General features: G+C 39.6%; 1 pseudogene; it reads left to right on the forward strand.

Moving 5' to 3' along the window:
- Positions 1-4,134: 4,134 nt before the first annotated feature.
- On the forward strand, positions 4,135-5,186 carry LOC120361846 (hsc70-interacting protein pseudogene; annotated as a pseudogene).
- The last annotated feature ends 19,283 nt before the right edge of the window (positions 5,187-24,469 follow it).

Below are 24,469 nucleotides of genomic sequence, written 5' to 3' on the forward strand. Positions count from 1 at the left end.
TGAGGACTTCCCAGCTATTTTTCATGTATAGCCTGTGGAACTCTGAGTCAATTAAACCTCTTTTCTTTATAAATTACCCAGTTTCAGATATTTCTTTATAGAAGTATGAGAATGGAGCAATACAATCACAGTGAAAATTAGTGCTTCAACATATGAATTTGGTGGGTGGGATGGAGGCAATTGTCCACAATTCAATACATAGCAGTATCTTTGAGAATTTCCCAAATAAATTGGGCTGATTCTGTTTTTGAGTATCAACTTTCCTGGCTTGATTATCTTAGTTAGAACAACCTCATTGGCCTCAGCTATTATTATAAGGGATTAGGGGAAAGCCATGTAAGAAGAGAGAGAAAGGAAAAGTGGGTAATTCTTATGCTGGAAGAAGGAAGCTTACTTACTTATTTTTCTAATCATTTGGAAAGGGAGGTAAGTGTCTTCAAGACTGCCACCACAGTTTTAATCAAGGCCATTTGTCTCATTAGATACTAATATTCCACATAAATTTTTTTTTGAAGAAAGAGTTATATTACTTAAAGAAAAATGGTTTGAAATCCATGGGGCTATATTAGGATTTATGCAAAGATAGTTTGTGCTGCCACCTCTCTTTGCAATTAAAGTTGTATTGGCAAAGAGCCATACCGTTAGTTTATGCATCATCTATGACTGCTTTTGTAACAATGGGTAAAATTGGTTAATCATAACAGGGACCTTATGTGACCCACAAGCCTAAAATATTTGTTAACTAGCTCTTCATATAGAAAATTAGATAGATAAAAATTTGCTGATGCCTGATTCAGACAATATACTACAGAAATCTATGTAAGCTCCCCCAATAACTTCATGTCTCAGTTCTTCAGGCTTCAGAAGTATCCTCTGTTGCCACAGGCTAGACAAGATGCTCCTCTAATATGCCTCAACAGTTTGCTTACTCCTATCTTACTTCCTTACATTTTATATTATAAATGTCCATTTACGTACCCACTTTTCACAGGCTTAAGTGCAGTGGTAATGTCAGTCTTGTGCTGCATCAAATCCTCAGTACATAGCATAGTGCCTGGGACATAATAAGTGCTTAATAAATGTTTCTTGAATAAATGATGTATAATGAAGAGTCAGTGCAACAAATATTTATTAAGTACTTATTACATGCTGGACACTTTTTGAAGTCATGAGAGTACAGTAGTGAACCAAACAGGCAGATAGTTCTTATCATGGAGTTTACAATACACTGGAGAAAGCAAACTGCAAACAAGAAGAAGAAACTAAAATATGTTTGAGAATGATAATTATCAAAAAGAAAACAATAATGACAGGAAGGCATATAAAATGTTGGCTCTGGGGATAGGAGGAGTTGGATTAAAACTTTACATAAAGTGGCCAGAGAAGAACTCAAGTGAGGAGGTACCCATGGGCTAAAGACCTAAAGTTGTTAATTAAGTAACCTATAATAATTTAAGTGAGATTTGGCACTGTGTATAGAAGGGAGAAAATAATTTCAGGCAAAGAGAAGAAAATGAGAAACAGTCTCCATGTAGAAAGGACCTTAGCACATGTAGCAAATTGAAAGACACTCACAAAGCCAACAGTTATATGATTCTATATTTCTTAGAAAAAACAATAAAAAGATTGAAATGTCAGAAGTGCAAATGGTTTCAAAGAAAAAAAAAGAGATCAGAGAGTAAGTAGTTACAGGTATCACATAAAGACCTGAGTTCTAGTACTTCAAGTAAGAATCAACTGGGATTCATTATGTGTTGAACTGCTATCCAAAGACCATTGTCTATTATTTTCTTCTGTTGACTTTAAGATATCTATAGATTCTATAGCTGTCTCAGTCCATTTACACACTGCTACAAAGACTGCCTGAGACTAGGTAATTTACTAAAAAAAAAAAAAAAAAAAAAAAGATTTAACTGACTCACAGTTCATTATGGCCTTGGAGGCCTCAGGAAACTTACAATCATGAGGCAGAGAAGGGGAAGCAAGGCACCTTCTTCACAAAGGCATTAGAAAGGGAAATGAATGCAGGAGGAACTACCAAGCACTTATAAAATCATCAGATCTCCAGACAACTCACTCATATCATGAGAGCAGCATGGAGGAAACTGCCCCCATTATTTAATTACCACCACGTGGTCTCTTTCTTGACACATGGTGATTATGAGGATTATGGGAATTATAATTCAAGATGAGATTTGTATGGGGACACAAAGCCTAACCATAGCAATAGAGAAAACACGCAGGAAATGGTTAGGAATTGATAAACAGCAGTTTCTACTGACAGACCATAAACACTAACTTCTTCATACTAACTCCCATAAGGCAACTCAACTGTATAGTCTGAGAACTTAGTAAAATGTTGGGGGAGTGAGAAACTACAGGAATTCATTATTATGTTCTTTTTTTGTATGATTTATGTTATTATAGATATGGCTCAGGGAAGAATTCCCCCCAAGAAATTTATCTTCCCAGAAAAAGGAGAAGATAAGTATGCAGATAGAGAAAGCATATGATCTAATTAGAAGAAATGATATGAGGTATTGTGAAGTGTGCAGATTCCAGAATCAGCATGAATGGGTTCAAATCTTGGATTCTGACACTTTCTAAGTGAACCTAGCCATTTATGTATCTAATGTTTACCCAGATTCTTTTGAAGGGGAAAAATGATAGTTGCCTCATCAGGTTAGATATGGTCTTAAAAAGAGTACCTGGCATGTAATAAGCACAATGTTATTGTTTCTTCTAAAATTATCATTGATCATATTAATTTTGGAATGTTTATTAAGTACCCAAATGAATGCATAAACTAGTCAGTTTGGGCCTCAGGGAGAGATATACGGTGAAGATATAGTTTTGTTTGCCATAGGCACATAGATGTCATTTAAAGCAATAAAAGTACAGAAGCATAAGAGTATGTCTAAGGACTGAACTCTGGAGGATCCTGGCAATGATAGATCTTAGAGATAAAGTCTGTGTTCAATATTTTCCAAATTGAGGTACAGATTTAATGTACCCCCAATCAAAATCTCATGTGTATTTTTTGCAGATATTGATGAGCTTATCTCATGTAACTCATGTAAATTTAAAGGACCTAGAACAGCCAAACCAATAAAAGAAAAGAATGACTCTCTCTTTTCTATTTCAAAACTTACCACAAAGTGATAGCATTCAAGATAACATGGTGCTTAGATAATTTTAAATGTATTAATTGATAGAATAAAATTTAGAGAACAGGAATAAACTAATAAAGCCATGGTCAATTGAACATAGGAAAGGATGTCAAGATAATTCAATGAATCATCTTTTCATCAAATGGTATTTGGACAACTGGACATCCACATGCAAATAAATGAACATAAATGCAAGAGCATACTTGGGAATTATGGCAGTTCTATCTAAAACAGAGAAATATCGACCAATGATTGGTGAACCAAAGGAAAAGAGATTTAGTAGGGCTTCTCATGCTCCCTGATTCAGTATGAGGATCTGTGAGATTTTTCTGTAGACATCAAAAGCCATGTCCATATTATGTTAGGCTCTTTCCAAGATGGATACCTGTAGTGACAGCAGATTGTGGCAGAGAAATTGTGGATATTAGAATATGCCTAGGTCCTGAAGACAATGTTAGAAAAGACCCGGAAGAAAGATTCATTCTCCCTTCTTCTGGCTACCAGATCTGCACTTCAACATCCTCCCTCTACTTGAAAAAAAAAAAAAAAAAAATCTTGGCATTTGCCAGAACATGGATAGACCTAAAGGATATCACACTAAGTTAAATAATCCATATAGAAAGACAAAGATTCTATGATGTCATATGTGGACTATATAAATAACGGGCTTCAATATACAGAGGTAGAGAACAAAACATTGTGGATGGGAGAAGAAATGGGGAGATGTAAATCAAAATATGCAAAATAACAGATATGTAGGATGAACAAGTATAGAGATCTAATGTACAGGGGGACTAAAGCCAATGAAATTATATGATGAATTTATGTTAAATAAGATTTTAGCTGCTATTGTCATACACTTAAAAAAATAAGAAGAGAGCCCCTTCTGCGCAGTCACGCCGAGCCAGCGCCTCGGCCTGGAAGCGGGCCGCAGACCCTTAGCTTCACCCACCACCTCCCGACCATGGACCCCCGCAAAGTGAAGGAGCTTCGGGCCTTTGTGAAGATGTGTAAGCAGGATCCAAGCGTTCTGCACACAGAGGAAATGCGCTTCCTGAGGGAGTGGGTGGAGAGTATGGGAGGTAAAATACCACCTGCTACTCAGAAAGCTAAATCAGAAGAAAATACCAAGGAAGAAAAACCTGATAGTAAGAAGGTAGAGGAAGACTTAAAGGCAGACGAACCGTCAAGTGAGGAAAGTGATCTAGAAATTGATAATGAAGGTGTGATTGAACCAGACACTGACACCCCTCAAGAAATGGGAGATGAAAATACAGAGATAACAGAGGAGATGATAGATCAGGCAAATGATAAGAAAGTGTCTGCTATTGAAGCCCTAAATGATGGTGAATTGCAGAAAGCCATTGACTTATTCACAGATGCCATCAAGCTGAATCCTCGCTTGGCCATTTTGTATGCCAAGAGGGCCAATGTCTTCATCAAATTACAGAAGCCAAATGCTGCCATCCGAGACTGTGACAGAGCCATTGAAATAAATCCTGATTCAGCTCAGCCTTCCAAGTGGCGAGGGAAAGCACACAGACTTCTAGGCCACTGGGAAGAAGCAGCCCATGATCTTGCCCTTGCCTGTAAACTGGATTATGATGAAGATGCGAGAGCAATGCTGAAAGAAGTTCAACCTAGGGCACAGAAAATTGCAGAACATCGGAGAAAGTATGAGCGAAAACGTGAGGAGCGAGAGATCAAAGAAAGAATAGAAAGAGTTAAGAAGGCTCGAGAGGAGCATGAGAGAGCCCAGAGGGAGGAAGAAGCCAGACGACAGTCAGGAGCTCAGTATGGCTCTTTTCCAGGTGGCTTTCCTGGGGGAATGCCTGGTGGTTTTCCCGGAGGAATGCCTGGAATGGGAGCCGGCATGCCTGGAATGGCCGGAATGCCAGGATTCAATGAAATTCTTAGTGATCCGGAGGTTCTTGCAGCCATGCAGGATCCAGAAGTTATGGTGGCCTTCCAGGATGTGGCTCAGAACCCAGCATATATGTGAAAATACCAGAGCAACCCAAAGGTTATGAATCTTATCAGCAAATTGTCAGCCAAATTTGGAGGTCAAGCATAATGCCCGTCTCATAAATAAAGCCTTTGCTGAAGGAAAAGCAACCTAGATCACCTTATGAATGTTGCAATAATACAAACCAGTGTACCTCTGACCTTCTCATCAAGAGAGCTGGGATGCTTTGAAGATAATCCCTACTCCTCTCCCCCAAATGCAGATGAAGCATTTTACAGTGGTTTGCCATTAGGGTATTCTTTCAGATAATGTTTTCCTACTAGGAATTACAAACTTTAAACACTTTTTAACTTTAAAAATATTTAAAACAAATGTAAAGGGTCTGTTAATTCTTATATTTTTCTTTATTAATCACTTTGGATGTTTTTTTCTTTGAATTATTGGGCAGGGAAGATACTGAATATATAGAAGATTTTTGCTCTAATTTGAGTGAAATAAAAGTTTATTAGTGTGCGACAGACATAACTCATTTGAGGATAAAGTTTGTGTTGGATATGTGGTTCCTGAAGCATTTTGATTTGTTTTTTTAAATGCTTTATCTTTTTCTTTAAAGATTTATTTCAATAAAACTAATTGGGACCACCAGTATTTCAGTAGGACCTGGGTAGAGACTGGAAGCACTTGACAGGTCAGCAGCAATCTTGCTGTGTTTTATATCATGTGCATCCTTGGGCAGGTTGTCCTTAAATCTTACACTGTGGTGAAGGGATGATTTTTTGTAATGCTGCAGTAGAGTTGGAGTACTTAGTTCTGTTCTTGTCCTAGTGTATCTAATAAATGTATCATATTATTTCCACATAGGGGAAATAAGGGAGTACTTTTCTTTTTATATTTCTATGCTTAAAATTCTCTTTCCTAGTCAAAAAATGTCCAACTCTGTGTCTGCTTTCTGCTTGTTAAGGTTTTTCTCCCTGACTTTAATTGGGCTAAAGACAGGCTTTTTCCACCAGTATCATCACTGCTATCATCATTAGCAGCATAATTATGCAAGCATATTTAATGCTGAGTTTAATTTAATATGTAATACATATGGTAATTGTAGGGTAATACCCACAACAACTGTAGTTTCTTACTTGGCCATGAGAATGCTTATTTAAGTTCCACTCTGGCAAAATCTTGTCATATCAAAAGACATTGGAAAGAGGGATTCCCTTTGGTGTTTGGTCTTCTACTTAGAAAATACCTATCACAGTTAGAGTTTATCTTGTAGTATTCATCTTTGTATTTTGAAGATAAGGTTTGAATTAAATTGATATACACAGAGGGGAACACATTTTTTTTGATCCAATGTAAATTATACATGACATAATCCACAGTTACTCATTGTGGAATTTTTGAGACTATGAAAGACTCATCGTCTTTGTATTCAGCTCTTCCTTAAATAGTGTAACAATACCCCCACCTCTGCTTGTTTGCTTTCCCTTCCCTCCAATGATAGAGAAAATGAGAAATTAAAAAAAAAAAGAAGAGAGATATGCTAATCATTTTCACATTGTAACCATTTTACATTATATATGTATCCCATAATAACATGTGGTAAACCTCAAATATACAAAATAAAATTTCTTTAAAATAAAAAATATCAATCACACTTCTATATACTAACATTGGACATGTGGAAATCAAAATTAAACACATGATACTATTTACAGTCACTCAAAAGAAAATGTAATACTAAGGTGTAAACAAAATATAGAACAGAAGGTGGGTACAAACATTAAAAATCCAAATATCTTTCTAAAATTTACAAATTATAAAAATATATTTGACAAGAGAGAGACTAGACATATGTGTAGATGCATCTTATAAACAGGGCAGAGTGAAACATTAAATATTGACAATGGATACATAAATTGAAAGAAAATGTCCACAAACAATATGAAACATGTATTAACACTCATACAGAGAAAAGTATGCACATCAATGCATTAGAGCGATTGCCAATGTAGACAAGAGAAATAAAACTGGGTCACTGAAATAAAGGAGAGGGAATGAGTAAATAAACAGGAACGGGTCTTGAGCAGTTAACCCAAGGAATATACCTCAGCCCTCTACACTTGATGCCAAAACCATTTTATTGTATTCCCTCTAATAAAAACAATACTTTTTTCAGGGGAAGTATCCTTTATCACTGATATTCTATAGAAATGCTGGTGTATGGAAGTGGTAATAAAAATACCAACTTTCACTTGTATTCTTGTATTAAAATTCTCTGTAGATAATGCTTCTGTTTGTTGCCTGCAGCAGTCACAGGCCACTCCCAGTGTCCCACACTTGGTAGGTGACTGCTGTACCTGGAGTTTCTTAACAAGTGCCCCAGAATTGGGTCCACATCCTCCAAACACCATTATTTTAGTGTGTGTGGCATGCTGTCTTACTTTCTGTAGGGTGAGGGTTTTTGGTCCTTTTGAGGGCCTTCAGTGGCTCCCAGCATTGGGTGAGTTACAAAATGCACAACTATGAGGTATGTGTCTTGGAGGTGGTGATTTTGATGTCTTCATTTTGGAAAGAGTGTCACTGTCACCTACATATAATACAGATCTTTTTATGTGCTCTTCTAAACATGCACATACTCCAAGAAACACCAAATACTTTTCCTCCTCTCATGTGAGATAAAATTTTAAGAAGAAAATTTGTCTCCAGGAATGAGTCCTTCCCTCGGTCCTTATTTACAATGTCTGGCTAACCTGTGGGTCTGTCCACCAACCCTACAGGATATCTCAAATCCCTCTCTTCTCAAATGCCTACCTTTTCCCTTCCCTTCCTCTCCACCAACAGAAAACAGGCAGAAATATATACAGTTATCAGCTCATCAAACATGATTTTATTGTAATCATTGCCATCAGTGGTGATGATTTTACCAATTTGGTTTCTCCAGGTGTGACTAATCCTCCCCACCATCCTATGGATATGTCTAGGTCTCCGTTCTCTTGGATTGGATCAGTGGCGTTCTCTGGGGGCTTGTTATTCTTCAGTTTATTTCAATTTCTTTTCTTTCTTTTTTTTCCTTGCTGCCTTTTATTTATTTTTAATTTTGTTTTATTTTGTTTGTTTTTCTTCTGAATATCTTTTCTTATTCTTCCTGTAAAATAGTAAAACACTAATTTTGGCTATTTTTGTTTTTGTGTTTTTTTTGGACTCTGTTCAGGGGCTGAAACTCTCTCTATAACCTTTTCCTTCTAGTAAGAAAACAGGGAGAGGCCAGAAAGGCATTATTTTGGGTGAATAGGATAGACCCTGGATAGCAAGTGGGGCTTTATAAGAAGAAACACAGGTTGAGGAAGGGGCTTGTGCCAGAGAAGAACAAGGTGGAATCATAGGGTAGGGATCTATGGAGAAGAAAAGGAGCATGAGTAAGGTCATCTGTGTTAGTCCAAACTTCACTATTTTGTAAGCTCCCTGCTATTTTGAGGACTTGTTCAAAGTGAAACATTCCATGGGGGTCGAGGCCATGAGAAACATCCTGCCTAACCACCTGACTACAAGGCGGACAAAGGCCCAACTAAGGAACATCACTATTATATCTTGCTGGGCAAAGGTCCAAAAAAAACAATTACATCCCACTGGAAAAAGGACCAAACCACCTGATCATAAGAATATCTTCTCAATATACTGCCAGACAGCAAGCCATACTGCCCAGGCCCCTCCCAACCATACCTATAAGTAACCCAGCCTGTAAGTGGCAGTGGGCTTTGCCATTAAGCTGGTCCCCTACTTCTGCAGCTGTCGGCAATAAACCTGTGTTGCTATTTTAGCTGTCTCCTCTCTGTGTGTCTTTCTTTAACTGTTGCCTTCCCTTCAAAACCTAAAATTTTGGTGCCAAAATCTGGGATGGGGATTGGATTTTATCAGATAAGTCTTCTCTTGCAACCTTGAAAGCATCAGGCAGCAAAAATTAGACCTGAGCCGGCTTCCATATCCTGAATGAACTACCTGTTCCCAGCCCCAGCCCCGTTCCCCTTATTCTCTCATCTTTTCCAGCCCTGGGCTGACCTCCAGGTCCTGATCAAACTCTCCATCCTCTGTTAGCTTCCTTCTTCTTTTCAGGTGGCTCCAGTAAGGATCACCCCCATTGCTGGACCTTATATCCAACACCAAGCTCAATTAGTAGGTGAATCTCCCTTTTCTACCTTTCCAGATTTTTCTCTATTTCTACTGGTGCTCCAGAAAATCTTGGCACTGAGTTAGAGGTCTCCCTGGTCACCAGGTGACTGCAGCCTGCCTTCTCAGGGAATGCCTTCAGAACGCTCACCATTCCAGCCACTCTGGCCCCCAGGGGACCACGAAGAGCTGCCACAGCTCTTTGGTACACCCCAGCTCTCCTATGTTCATTCTCCTGGGAGGAATTAGGTACTCACTTTTTTCCAGGGTATTCACTCCCCTCTGGGATACTCACTATTTTCTGGGATACTAACTCCTCTCTGGCTACTCACTTTCCTTTGGGGTGTTTATTACCCTCTGGGGATACTCATTCCCCTCTGGGGTATGCACTCCCCTCCTACATAAAACACAACTTTTAACTTCCAAATTGAACATAATCTAAAAAACTTTCTTTAATGCAATGGTAGAGGATCCAAAGTGCTTTGCTTAATCTGTTATGGTTTGCTCTCTCTCTCTCTGCCAATCCTGTTCACCTTTCCAAATCCTCCTCAACAAATAACTCACAAAGGCACCTCATCCTCAGGACAAGCCTTTCCTCGAATTTTCAACTGGCAAACAAAACCCCTCCTCTGTCCCCCTCCCAACACCATTTCCTCCTTTTCCTTTGGCTCCGGCTCTTCACCCCTTACAGTTGCCCTCCATCCCCTCTTCATTCTCTACCACACACCAGGTCTCACATGCAACCCCTATTGCTGAAAAGCAGGCACACACCCAAAAGCCATCCAAAGTCCTTCCCTTGCAAGAGATCGTGAGGGCCAACTGCATAATCTGAGATCATGTTGCCATCTCTCTAGCCAACCTCTCCCATATTAAAAAGAGACTTGATTCCTTTTCCAAGCACATATCTCTTTCCACAAGGAATTTTTGTATGCCACTCAATCTTACAACCTTACTGGCAAGACACTTATGTAATTCTCTCTTCCACCCTCTCCTTGGAGGGCAGGGAATGTATCTAGATGGCTGTCCAGGCCCATGCAAACACCCTCCACCAATAAGATGCTGCTCATAACCTAATAGGGACCCTAGCTATCCCCAGAACTTACACCAATTGGAGTTATCAGACAACTTTCATAGACAGACAGAAACAAGGCCATATGATATCATGCCTTCTAGCTGGCATAAGTAAAGCTGCCCGTGCTCTTTTGCTCTTCTGCCTTTCGAAGGACATAAGTAAATATATCACTTAAAGCCCTAATACTAATAAGGTCAAAATCTACATTTACACTTTATCTCCCAGTCAGCCCCTGACATCCAAAAGAAACTTTAAAAGCTGGAGGATGGCCCTCAAACCTCCCAAAGACACTTAATTTAAGTGGTATTTGAGGTCTTTAACAATAGAGAGGAAGAACTGAAAACCAGAAAATCTAAAAAAGGACAAGGCTAAATACCAAATGCTGGCCACTGCCATTCAACAGAGTTCCCAATGCATGCAGGAGTCCTCAATGTTGCAACAGTCACTGCCAGGAGTTTGTTATAAGCATAGCCAACAGGGACACTGGGAAAAAGCCTGTCTTAATCCCAGGACACCCTGGAAACCTTGCCCCATCTGTGTGGTATCAAGCAACACTGGAAGTCAGCCTGTGCTCTGTGAAACTCTTAATCCTGCTTCACTACCTCTAACTGAAGACTGACAGGGCCTGGAGTCGACTGCCCCCACCACCATCACCACCTTGGAACCCAGGGTAACACGGGCAGTCTCTGGTAAGCCTTATTAGATACAGGGGCTAGTTATTCAGTTTTACCAGAATATTCTGGACCTCTGCTCAGTTCCTCTATCTCTATTGTGAGAGTCAATAAAATATTCTCTAGGCACAAACAGATTGTTCATTTAATATGCAATCTATTCAACACCCCCCTTCACCCACTCCTTCCTCAGTTATCACTCAGTTCCCTACCCCTATCTTGGGGTGGGACATATTAAGTAAATTCAAGGACGTCTTACAATTTGCCTCCTACAATTCTACCCCTTTTATTTTACTCTGCCACCCAAATGCTTCCCACTCTTCTCCCTCTCATCTTCATTATCTACCCTGTTACTTTCTGTTAATTCTAAGGTTTGGAACATTCCTAAACTCACAATCACTACACATCATAACCCTGTTAAAATAACCCTTCAAAACCCCTCCATTTTTCTTCATCAGTCTCAGTATCCCCTTAACCCAGCTGGCCTCAGGGCCCTCAAACCTATTATCTGTAAACTTTTACAAGCTCAAATTCTCAAGTCTGTCAACTTTTCCCACAACATCTTATCCTGGCTGTCCAAAAGACAGATGGGTCTTATCTCTTAAATTTGGTGATCCCCAACCCATATACTCTACTCTCATATTGCCCGATCTACCACACACTTCTCTATATTGGATCTAAAATATGTTTTTCAGTATTCCATTAAATCTGGCTTCCCAAAGTTTTTTTGCTTTCACTTAGTCAAATTCCAATACTCACATGTTCACCCAACTAACAGGGACTGTACTCCCACAGGGGTTCTAGGATAGCCCCCACCTATTCAGACAGGCCCTCATCAAGGATCTAGTTGAACTTCCCTTTCCTCCTAGCAGCCTCCTCCAATATGTCAATGATCTCTTTCTCTGTAGCCCCTCTCTTAACCTGTCCATCCAACACACCACTCAGGTTTTAAACTTTCTCCATAATTGAGAATATTGGGTCTCACCCAACAAAAGCTCAGATATCCCAAACCCAGGTTACTTACCTTGAGTTTGTCCTAACCCCTAATTCTTGGGCCATCCCAACCCAACAAAATGAGATAATTAGGGACATGTCCTTTCCCCACACAAAAAAAGGACCTCCTCTTCTTCTTGAGCCTCATGGGATACTTCCGGCTGTGAATTCCCAATTTTCATTTGCTGGCCAAGCTACTTTACTGGGTCTCTCACATGGGCCAGTGGCAAAACACTTGAACTCAGTTTGCCTCATCAGCTCCCACTTTTAAAAAAATCTTAAAAATGCCCTTTTAATGGGCCTGGCACTGGGACTGCCCAACCCTACCAAGCCCTTTACTTTGTATGTACATTCTGTCCAAGGCCTTGCTCTTGGAGTACTCTGCCAAAGATAGAGCAATGCCCCACAAGCTGTTTGTATACCTCTCAAAACAACTGAACTCTATCATCCAAGGCTGATAACTCTGACTAAAATTCTTAGGTGTGGTCACATTGCTGGTCTCAGAGGCACAGAAACTCATTCTCTACCAAAACATTACTATTGAATCTTTCCATAACCTCCAGGACCTCATAAACCATCTGTCCCTTCTCTCCCTCTCACAATCCCACTTACAGCAAGTACACACCTTATTCATAGGTAACCCTCTAATCACCTTCCAGAGACATAAAACTCTCAACCAGGCCGCCCACTTCCCTGTCAATATCTCCAACTCTAAGCTCTCTCACTCCTGCCTGGACCTCTTAAACTCCCTCTCCTCCCCCTTCCAACACATTTCAAAAGCCCCTTTGCTGAGAACACATACATGGTTAATTAATGGAAGCTCTTTAAGGGAGCCATGTCCAGCAGCTGGCTATTCCATCATTGCAGAAAATAAACTCCTAGAATCCAATGCTCTCCCACTCCATATTACCTTTCAACAGGCAAAGCTAGAACTCACCCTAGCAAAGGGAAAGAGGGTTAACGTTTACACCCATTTCAAATATGCATAGCACATACTATATTCTTGCACCTTAATCTGGCAGGAGGAGTTTTTAACTACAAAAGGAACCACCATAAGAAATAGAAAACTTGCACACAAGTTGCTGGTGGTGGCTAAACTACCACTGAAGGCTGTCATTAACCATTGCAAGAGACACCAAAAGGCTACAGATGCCATAACAAAGGAAAACTTCTCAACACATTTGGCAGACTACCACCACCAAAAAGGCACACACCATTGCTTCGATTTTCCTCACCCATATTATCCACTGGTTTCAACTCCCCTCTTGCATCCAGACAAGAGGCCATTGTTGGTTTTACAGGTTAAACAACAGCTGGCAAAGGCTCTAAACATTAAATGGGTCTTCTATATTCCTTACCACCCGCCGATCTTCAGGAAAAATTTTTAAAAAGAAAAAAAAAAACAAACACTCCCTAGAGGTTAAAATGGCCCCGACTTCACTTCTTCCATTTGTCCTCATACATTTATGAGCCATTTCCCAAAATCCCCTCAGCCTAAGACCTACTCTCCCTAGCTCAAAAATCCATCCTCAAAACACTCCTTTCTGTCCCTACAGCCAGGGAACTGGGTCTGAATCACAGACTCCTCTTTCTCAAGCCTATGTGGATGTGTCTGCACCAGGTTATCCTAACTACTCCTACAGTGGCAAAGCTAATATCCTTTCCACACTAAATAGCGGCATTCCAAACTAAAAAGAGCACCAGATCTACATCCAGAAATTGCCTCACCCCCAAATTATTCTCATTCTCTCACAGGACCAACCTCACTGCACTTAACAAGAATTCCAGAAGTTGCCAATCTGGAAGGGCCTAGTCCATAATACTCCCTGCCTCCAATTTCAAATCTTTTGTTTCAGACTTTGTTTCAGATCTTCCCTGGTTTCCCTTCCCCCTGTCCCTGGATAGTCCATGTCAATTTCTCACACTAATACAGGAGGTATGACTGCAGGGCACCTTCCAACATTTCACTCCTACTGGAATCTCCTTTTTCTCCTTTTGTTCTCTTTGCCTGTGGGAAACTCTTAAGTTCCCACCCCCAACCTTTATTAATTGAGCCCCCTTCCTCAGCTTCACACATTGCCTCTGAAATCTTTCACACTTCCCTCTTACTTCCAACAGTTAAATTTGTTTGTCCACACAAATCCAGCAGCTCACAGCCCTTCCTGTCAACCTGGCCACATAAATCCAGTCCAAAATAAACCTGCATCTCACCTACTTGGACAATTCATCCCCAAAACCTGTTTATAATCTTGTTCGGCTAAACATCTTCCCCCCAATCCGTCAAATCTACCCACGCCGTCACACACAGGGCTGTCACCCTCCTTTGCTTCATAGCCTCTTAACTATGGTTACAAGTCGAATTCCATAAAATACCACTTGCCAACCCCTCCCCTCTCTGCCAGCCCTGCTCTCCATGTATCCAACGCAAGGGCGCTCCCTGGAAAAAAATGCACAAACAAGTCCCTCAACTGCAACCTTTAGCCTTCTGCCCTGTTAGGACTGCAATGGCTATTAATTATTAAGGTCATTTATCTCTCTCCAAAAACAAACAGCCTTCACCTCCTCCCCCACCAACATTTTCTATCAAGCTGTCAGCTGCCTTGCTGGCAGCTATTCAACCTGGAAAAACATAAAAGTTAAAACAAAAGGCTTGTCCAGAATTCAACCCCCCATTCTCGTGGCTTGCCACCAGAACCCACAACTTTTGTCTGTCCACCCCCAGTGTCTTCTTCCTTTTCGGCACAGACTCTCATCTCTGCCTACTGGCCAGTTGGTCAGAAACACGCACCCTGGTGTTTCAATCTAAACATTAACCTTTTGCTGAGCAGGCAGACCATCCAGGCTCCTTTAGTAACCTCTGTCTCATCTTCCTCCACACACACTAAGCAGGTTCTACAGCTCATTGTAGTGTTAGCGGAACTAAACACCTCTGCTGCACTCAGCACTGGGATGGCAGGTTTCCCCTTTCTTAGGGCCCCTAATCTTTCTCCTCCTAACACGAACAATTGGCCCATGTATACCTATCTTCATATCCCGCTTTATCTCCTGAAGGCTAACCTCCCTTGTCCAGGCAGCCACCCAGCAGCACATCGATACCATCCTTCTCCTCTGCCAAGTGCGGTACCAGTGCCTCCAGGGATACAACTCTCAAGTCGAACGCCCACTGCTTCAAAACCCAAACCCTGATTACAGCACCCCTCTTCAGCAGGAAGCAGCCAGATAATCAACAACACCCCTCTTCCTCTTATACTAAAGTAGAAGGCAAGAATATTAGTCTAAACTGCAGGATTTTGTAAGCTCTATTCTATTTTGCAGAGCTCAAAGTGAAACACTCCACAGGAGTTCCGGCCATGAGAAACATCCCACCTAACCACCTGAACACAAGATGGATAAAGGCCCAACTAAACAAACATTCTTACCATATCTTGTTGGACAAAGGTCCAAGAAACATCATGGTGACATCCCACCATAAAAAGGGCCAAACTGCCTGATCATAAGAACATCTTATCAATATCCTGCTGGGCAGCAAGCCATACTGCCCAGAACCCTCCCACCCATACCTATAAGTACACCAACCTGGATGTAGTGGTGTGCTCTAGCATTAAGTTGACCCTCATTTCTGCAGGTGTCTGCATACCTGTGTGGTTGTTTGAAACACCCCGTGTGTGTCTTTCACCTTCGCCTTTCCTTCAAAACCTAATAATCTGATCTTGTCAACTTTTTTGTTGTTGTATTCACAGGAGCTCTTCATTGTATTCCCTTTGGTGCTTGAAGTTGGTTGTTCCATGATTGTGTTTGGTTGTAGAATTTCTACACTAGGCTCATCTAGGGTGCAGATTTCCACAGCTATATTGAAGCTTTCCAGTGGTGTGACCCAGAACTCTTGCCCTCCCTATGGTGAGCAAGACAAAGCTACACCCTTGAACTTTGTTTGATCATCCAAGCAATATTCCACCCAGTGGCAGTCTAGGGTGGATTTGACCTCACAAAGTACCACCCCTGCCAACTCCCTGGGCTTGGCGGGGGAAAGGACGAAAAGGATGTAGAGAAACCAAATGCTGTTGTTGTTTCAACATCCCCTGAAGAGGCATCACAAACAGATCTGCCACTGCTCCTCATTTCTCCATGTTTAATGCCATAGTTCACGTGGAAGTGAGATGATGATTCCTTCAAGCCCTTTTCCATAGTCATTCTTATTATGTAATTCATTTTCTTGTCTTCCAGCCCTCATCATGTACTAGTATTTTGGATGTCTCACCTCAAATCCCTCCAAGCTAATGCGGCCCATTTATTTATTGGTGGAGATGTGAATTATCCCATTTTTCCTCCTACAGTTCCTTCATATGCACCTTGAAGACCATTAACTTTCAGGTTTCTTCCAGGCAAATTTCAATCCGTGTTCTTTTCTCCAATGTCCATGTAGTTCTCTTAAGTTTCCTATTTCTAGTATGAAATCAGGGCCTTCAGTCTTCCAGAACTTCAGTGAATAAACGTTTTTACTGGGTATCCTAGTCTTGTTTCAAATCAGGGGCGTATGTTCATCAAAAATGTGGTATCCCAACATGGATTTTACCAGTGTGTAGGGTGTGGGGAGGTGTGGGTATACATGTGCTGGAAGTCATTCTGAGTTTTTGCATGCAGAATACTATCTAACATCAACATGTACACCAGTGTGGGCATTGTTAAATTTTGTAATGCAGATTGTGTCCAGTGCAAAAAAAAAAAAAGACATTTAGCTGGAAGAGGAGAAGTAAAAGTATCTTTTGTCAAAGACTACATGAGATTCTGTGTAGAAAAGTCAGTCTGATAAAAAGGCTTCTGCAGTCGAGGTTAGCAAGATTGCAGGACAGGAGATCAACATTCAAATCAATTGTATGTTTACATATTAGAAGTTATATATTAGAAATTTATATATTATAACAGCCAATGTTCCAGCCAATGGTAGTACTAGGGTGGACTAGTAGTTAATTTCAACAACTGGAATTTGAAATTAAGAACAGTGCAATTTAAAATGTCACTAAAAATATTAAAGGCCTAGGGATAAATCTGAACAAAGATGTAAATGACTTGTAAACTTAAAACTACAAAAAATTGGAAAGATAAATTAACGACAAAAGAAAAATTGAGATGTATACTTTCATTCTCAGTTAGAAGATTCGATATTATAAGATGTCAGTTATTTCCAAATTAATCTGTCTATTCAACTAAATCCTGATAAAAATTCTAAGAAGGTTTCTTCATAGAAATTGACAGGATAATTATAATATTCATATGGAAATGTAAAGGTCCTAGAATAGCAAAAAGAAAAGTGTTGAATCTTAAAAAGCTCTGGATTGTATCAATGTCACTGTTCTAGTATTGAAAGTGTAATGTGGTAGTGTACTGAAGATTTTACTATTGGGAGAGATTGGTTGAAGGATATATAAGGCCTCCATGTACATATTTTTGAAACTTCCTGAGAACTTATAATTGTTTCAAAATAAAAGGTAAAAATACTTTTAAAGAAAGAAAGAGAAAGGGCCAAAGATAGAGAAGGCATGGCCCTAGATTTCTCTTACAGGTTGACACTTGTCCCATTCTCTATAGGAAGTCACAAAACTCAGTAATGGAAAAAATGCAGAATAGAACCTAGATTTTTATTCCACTGCTCATCAAGCTCACATGTCTTTATTTGATACACCATAAAATCAAGAAGTCCTAGCAAAATACCCTGCAGATCTCCAAATACAACCAATTTATAGCATTCCCAGGAGTGCCATCTAAAATCTAAGAAACCAAAAGAACATTGTTATTAAGGTATATGCTTTTCTTAGTGAACCCCAGATGTTGTGTAGAGATTAACTGTTTTGTTTATTAAGTGCTCACAAGCTAACTTCTAAGGATTTAATTTTTTTGGACTCCTGCCTGCAATTAACAGTGAGAATATCACCCTGTCTTGTCATGTTACAAAAAACAAAAAACCAAAAGGCATACCACATCTAATAGGGTAGGTCAAAAACTGATTAAAATTGCTGAAAATAACAGCTTTCAATTGTCTTATTACCTTTTATAATTGTTTTTTAAATTTGTTTACCAAAAAATGTTTTGATGGGTATATCACTATTCCTTTGTCATTTGTTTCAAGACATTTTTCAATTTCCTTCTTAATTTCTTCATAGACCCACTCATCAATCAGTAGTATATTGTTTAATAAATACATGTAAATAAATACATATATGGAAATGTAACAAAACCTATGGGATACAGCAAAAGGAGTTCTGATATGGCATAGATCTGTGTTCCCACCCAAATCTTATGTTGAAGTGCAATCCCCAGTGTTGAAGGTGGTGCTTGGTGAAAGGTGATTGGGTCATAGGGGAGGTTTCTAATGGCTTAGCACCATCCGCCTAGTGCTGTTTTAGTGACAGAGTTCTCCTAAGATCTGGTTTTTTGAATGTGTGCATCACCTTCACCATCTCTCTTTCTCTTTCTCCTGCTCTGGCCATGTGAGATGTCTTTATACTACATTACTTTCCACCATGATTGTAAGTTTCCTCAGGCCTTCCCAGAAGCTGAGCAGAGACAGAAGCCACCATGCTTTCTATACAACCTGCAAAACTGTGAGTCAATTAAACCTCTTTTCTTTATAAATTACCTAGTCTCAGATATTTTCTTATAGATGTATGATACTTTCCAAAACTTAATATCTTTTTGATTTCTAGTTTTATTCTATTGTGGTCAGAGAAGATGCTTGATACTGTTTCATTAGTTTTGATTATTTTAATACTTGCTTTTTGATCTATCTGTATTAGTTCATTCTCACGCTGCTACAGTGACATACCCAAGACTGGGTAATTTTTAAAGGAAAGAGGTTTAATTGACTCACATTTCCACATAGCTGGAGAGGCTTCAGGAAACTTATAATCATGGTGGAAGTAAGCTTTTCACAGGGTGGCAGAAGAGGGAATGAGTGCTGAAAGAAGCGGGGAAGCCCCTTATAAAACCATCAGATCTCATGAGAACTTACTCACTATCATGATAGCAGCATGGGGGGAAACCACCCTCATGACTCAGTTACCTCCCACTGAGTGCCAGCCATGACAAATGGAAATTATTGGATTATAACTCAAGATGAGATTTGAGTGGGGACACAAAGCCAAACCATGTCACTACCATATCTTCTATCCTTGAGAATGATCCCTGTGGAGAGAAAAAGAATGTGTATTATGTAGCCACTGGATGAAATGGCCTGGAAATATCTAATAGACTCATTTGGTCTGTAATGCAGATTAAGGCCAATGTTTCTTTGTTGATTTGTTGTCTGGAAGTTTTGTCTAATGCTGAAAGTATTACAGGCTCCAGCTATTATTGTATTAGGGCCTATCTCTCTCCTTAGTGCTAATAATGCTTGCTTTATATGTCTGGGTGTTCCAGTGTTGGATCTATGTATTTTTAAATTTGTTATATCTTTTTGTTGAATTGACCCCTTCATCTTCTTTATATTTTCTTATAGGTTTTGTCTCAAAATATATTTTGTCTAATATAAATATAGCTACTTTTGCTGTTTCTTGGTTTCCATTGGTATGAAATATTTTTTTCTGTTCCTTTATTTTCAATCTAAGTGTCTCTTTGTAAGATAAGTGTGTTTCTTGTAGGCAAAGGATCATTGGGCTTTATTTTTCTATCTATTCATTCACTCTATGTTTCTTGATTAGAGAGTTTAGTTCAGTTACACCCAATGTTATTATTGATAAATAGACTTACTCCTTCCATTTTATTATTTGTTTTTTGCTTGTTCTGTGGTATTCTCTTTTTCGTTTCCTTCCTATCTTCCTTTAAATGAAAGAGATTTTTGCTGGTGATATAATTCAGTTTGTTATGTGTTTTTTGGTTTGAAGTTACCATTAGGTTTGCAAATACTATTTTATAACCCAGTATTTCAGGCTTATAACAATTTTACTCTCTTTGCATAAGTAAACAAACAAGCAAAAAGAAAACTAATATAAACATCATGCTTTAACTTTGTCCCCTGCTTTTTTTTTTTTTTTTTTTTTTTTTTTTTTTCTGAGATGGAGTTTTGCTATTGTTGCCTAGGCTGGAGTACAACAGTGTGATCTTGGCTCACTGCAACCTCCACCTCCCAGGTTCAAGTGATTCTCTGCCTCATCCTCCTGAGTAGCTGGGTTTAAAGACATGCACCAGCACGCCCAGCTAATTTTGTATTTGTAGTAGACACAGGGTTTCTTCATGTGGGTCAGGCTGGTCTCAAACTCCCAACCTTAGATAATCAACCCTCCTCAGCTTCTCAAAGTGCTGGGATTACAGGCATGAGCCACAGCACATGTCCTGTCCCCTCCTTTTTAACTTCTTGTTTCTATCTATATCTTACTGTACAGGGTATGTCTTGAGAAATTGTAATCATTATTTTTGATTGGCTCTTCATTTAATCTTTCTACTGAGGAGTAGTTTACATGATACAATGTTGTAATATTTTGTGAATTTCTGTGTACATATTATTACCAGTGAGTTTTCTACCTTCAGATGATTTCTTCTTGCTCATTAACATTCTTTTCTTCTCATTGAAGTATTTCTTTAGCATTTCTTTAAGACAGGTCATATTTTGAAGAAATCTCTCAGGTGTTGTTGATCTGAGTAAATTTTCATTTGTCCTTGATGTTTCAAGAATATTTTTATCAAATATATTAATCTAGAGTAAAAGATTTTTCCTTCAGCACTTTAAATATTTAATTCCATTCTTTTCTGGCCTGTTAAGTTTCCACTGAAAAATCTGCCACCAGACATATTGGAGTTCTATTGGATGTTAATTGTTTCTTTTCTGTTGCTGATTTTAGGATTCTTCCTTTATTCTTGACCTTTGGGAACTTGATTATTAAATGCCTTGAGGTATTCTTCTTTGGGTTATATCTGCTTGATGTTCCATAACCTTCTCATACTTGAATATTGATACATTTTTCTAGGTTTGAGAAATTGTAATCATTATTTTTGATTGGTTCTTCTCTGATCAAGTTCTCTGACATTATACACTTGAATAATATTTCTACCGATGTCTTTGTCTCCTGTTTAAGGCCAATTACTCTTAGGTGTGCCCTTTTGAGGTTATTTTGTGGATTTTGTTGGCATGCTTCATTGTTTTTCACTTTTTCATTTTGTCGCTTCTGACTGTATATTTTTAAATAGCCTCTCTTCAAGCTCACTCATTATTTATTTTGCTTGAACAATTCTGCTGTTAGAATACTCTGATGTATTGTATAGCATGCCAACTACATTTTTCAACTCCAAAATTTCTGCTTGGTTTGTTTTAATGATTTTAATCTCTGTGTTTAATTTGTCTGATAGAATACTTAATTCCTTCTCCATGTTATTTTGAATATTTTAACTTTCTTCAAAACTGCTATTTTGAGTTCTCTGTCTGAAATTGCACATATCTCTGCTTCTTCAGGACTGGTCACTGGTCACTTAGGTAGTTCATTTGGTGAGGTCATGTTTTCCTTGACACTTTTAGATGTTCTTCTGTATGTGGGCAATGAAGGGTTAGGTATTTCTTTTAGTCTTTTCAGTCTGGGCTTTCTTGTATCTTTCCTTCTTTGGAAGGCTTTCCAGATATTAGGTAGGACTTGGGTATTGCAATCTAAGCAGTTTCTGTTTTAGGGGGTACTCCAAGCCCAATAGCACTGTAGTTCTTTCAGACTGGTAAAGGTGCCACCTTGTTGGTCTTGGACGAGATTTGAAAAAATTCTCTAGACTACCAGGTACAGACTCTTGTTCCCTTCCCTTACTTTCTCCCAAACAGATGTAGTCTTTCTCTTGATTTTGAGCCACCTGGAGCTGGTGGTGAAGCGACACAGCACCTCTATGGCTACCTTCACGAGGACTGTGTTTGGTCAGACCTAAAACCAACACAACACTTGGTCTCACATGGGGTCTTGCGCCGTAACCACTGTTTGGTTACTGCCTATGTTTGCTCAAGTCTCTGTGGCTCTACAATTAGAAGGTGGCATATGTGTCCTTTGCCTCAGACCAGCAAGATACTCCAGGCCTCAAGCAGGTCCAGAGCCTTCATTTGGGAGCCAGACACTAGAGACAAAAACCTAAGAAGTATACCTGGTGTTCTATTGCACTGCAGCTGAGGTGGTACCTAACCCACACGATGTCACTCCTTCATACTCTTCTTTCCCCTTTTCAGATGTAGAGGAGTCTCATCCCATGGCCACCACCACAGGCCCATAGGGATTATTGCCAGACTATCACCAATATTTTCTTAAGGCCTTAGAGTTTTTAAGTCAGCTTGGGGTGAATGCAGCCTGGGCTGGGACTCATTCTTTAGGGCATTGGGCTCCTCTCAGTTGCAGGGCAGGTCTAGAAATGCCATCCAAGAGCCAAGTCCTGAAGTCAGTGATACTAAGGCCCTGCTTGATACTCTACTTACCTGTGGCTGTGCTGGTATCCAAAGTGCAAGAAAAAGTACGCTTTATATTTCCTTCTGTTTTTCTCAAGCAGAAGGATTCTTACCCCATAGTCACCACAGCTGGAAATGTGCTGAATCTTACCTAAATCCAGCAAGTCTCGGAGTCTTACCCAAATCCCTCTATGTAGTACCTGGGTATTACATGGATATCACTACTGGTTATTCAAGGCCCAAAGGCTATTCAGGTAGCAGGTGATGAATCCTGCCAGGACTAGGTCCTTCCCTTCATGGTAGTGGGTTCCTACCTGGTCCAGAGTGTGTCCAGAAATGTCATCTGGGAGCTAAGCCCTGTAGAGAAGACCTCATGACTCCGACTGTTGTTCCATTCTGCTTTGACTGAACTGATATAAGACAAAGCCCTCCCCACTCTTTTTTCTCCTCTCTTCATGCAGAAGAAAGGAATATATTTTGAAGCTTTGAGATGTGAAGCCTGATAATATATAGGGGGAGATCCCAGCACTCCCTTAGCAACTCCAGCTAGTGTCTTAGCAGGTCAGGTGCCCCACACAGTCCACTGTCTCTGGGCCTAGTTCAGCACTAGGATTCGACTAAGATTTGTAATTGTTATGCCCTAGACTGCCTTTAATGTTACTTAGGGACACGAAGCCCTTTAGCTCATGGTTACAGGGCTTAAAGAGCTCAATTTTCCACTGCTGGGATCAGCAATTCTTCTATGGCTAAGGCTGGTTTAATTGTTCTCTCCATGGTTGGGTGTTATCTGAGTTTGGTCTGTATTTTTTTTCTGCTACTTATTAGGGAAGTAATAAGTTCAATGCCTCACAGTTGCTGTGCTCTCCCTCTCCCCAGTGCACAGAAATATTCTATGCACCATGCTGATCCTGCTGGGATATTGGTGGTGGTGGCATTTGTAAGTCAAGGCTATTTTTCCTGCCTCTTTCAGTGATAATAAAGTTAAAACCAGGTACTGTGAGTATTCTCTTGATTTGGGGTTCTTATAATTTTTTTAATGTACATATTTGTTACGTTGATGTCCTTACAGGGGCAATGGATGAACCTTCTATTCTGCCATCTTGCTGCAGTCTAAGACCCCTTATTCATTGCCTTAAAAGGCTGATCTTGATGCACTACATAATAGAGTTCCCTTGCTCTCTGGCTTCCAGTTGGGTTTTACAAAGGGAAACCATAGCAGAAAATATAAAGAAAGTAGAAAATTATATTAGAATATTGGTTTCTTGGTTATTTTTATCTGAGACCTGTCACCTTATTATAATTTTTGATCGATGTCTTTTTTTCCTCTCATTTAGGCCTTCTTTTCATGAAAGTTTCCTTCTGGGTACTGGTGACCACCATTCCCTTTTCTCATCTTTTTAGGCCTAGAGGAAGTAGCACTCACTATCATTATCACTGGGTCACTTTACTCTCCTTTACCACTTGTCTATTCTCCATTCACAATTTCGTAAATAATCTATTTTAAAGTAAACCTTTTCAAATTATCTAGACTTGAATATACCATCTGTAAACTGATGGGACCCTGATAGATACAGCTCTCATCAAGGAAACTTCACATGAGGATCTATAGTAATATGAAATGCCTGAAGAACCCATGAAATCACCCTGCCAGAAAGGTAGCCTCACATCCAGAGAATGGTAAAATTAGACAACCAGGGTAATATTAGTCATGCAGACACATCGCTACCTCCATTATTTCTCCTTCATCTCCTTGCTCCAATTCTGAGGATATAAACTTTTGTTTAAAAAATGATAGAAGAAGAATAGAAACACAAGGTGAGAAAGGCGCATACCCTGTCTTAATCTGATTTGTGTTGCAATAAAAGAATACCACACACTGGATACTTTAAAAGCAAAAATACCTTATTTGGCTCATGGTTCTGGAGGCTGGGAAGCCCAAGGTCATGGGACCACCTCTGGTGAGGTCCTTCTTGATGCACCATAACATGGTGGTAGGCACCACATGGCAAGCAGATGTGTGTGAGACAGCAAAAGATCTAA

Source organism: Saimiri boliviensis, chromosome X, assembly GCF_048565385.1.
Source record: "Saimiri boliviensis isolate mSaiBol1 chromosome X, mSaiBol1.pri, whole genome shotgun sequence".
NCBI classification, from domain to species: domain Eukaryota; kingdom Metazoa; phylum Chordata; class Mammalia; order Primates; family Cebidae; genus Saimiri; species Saimiri boliviensis.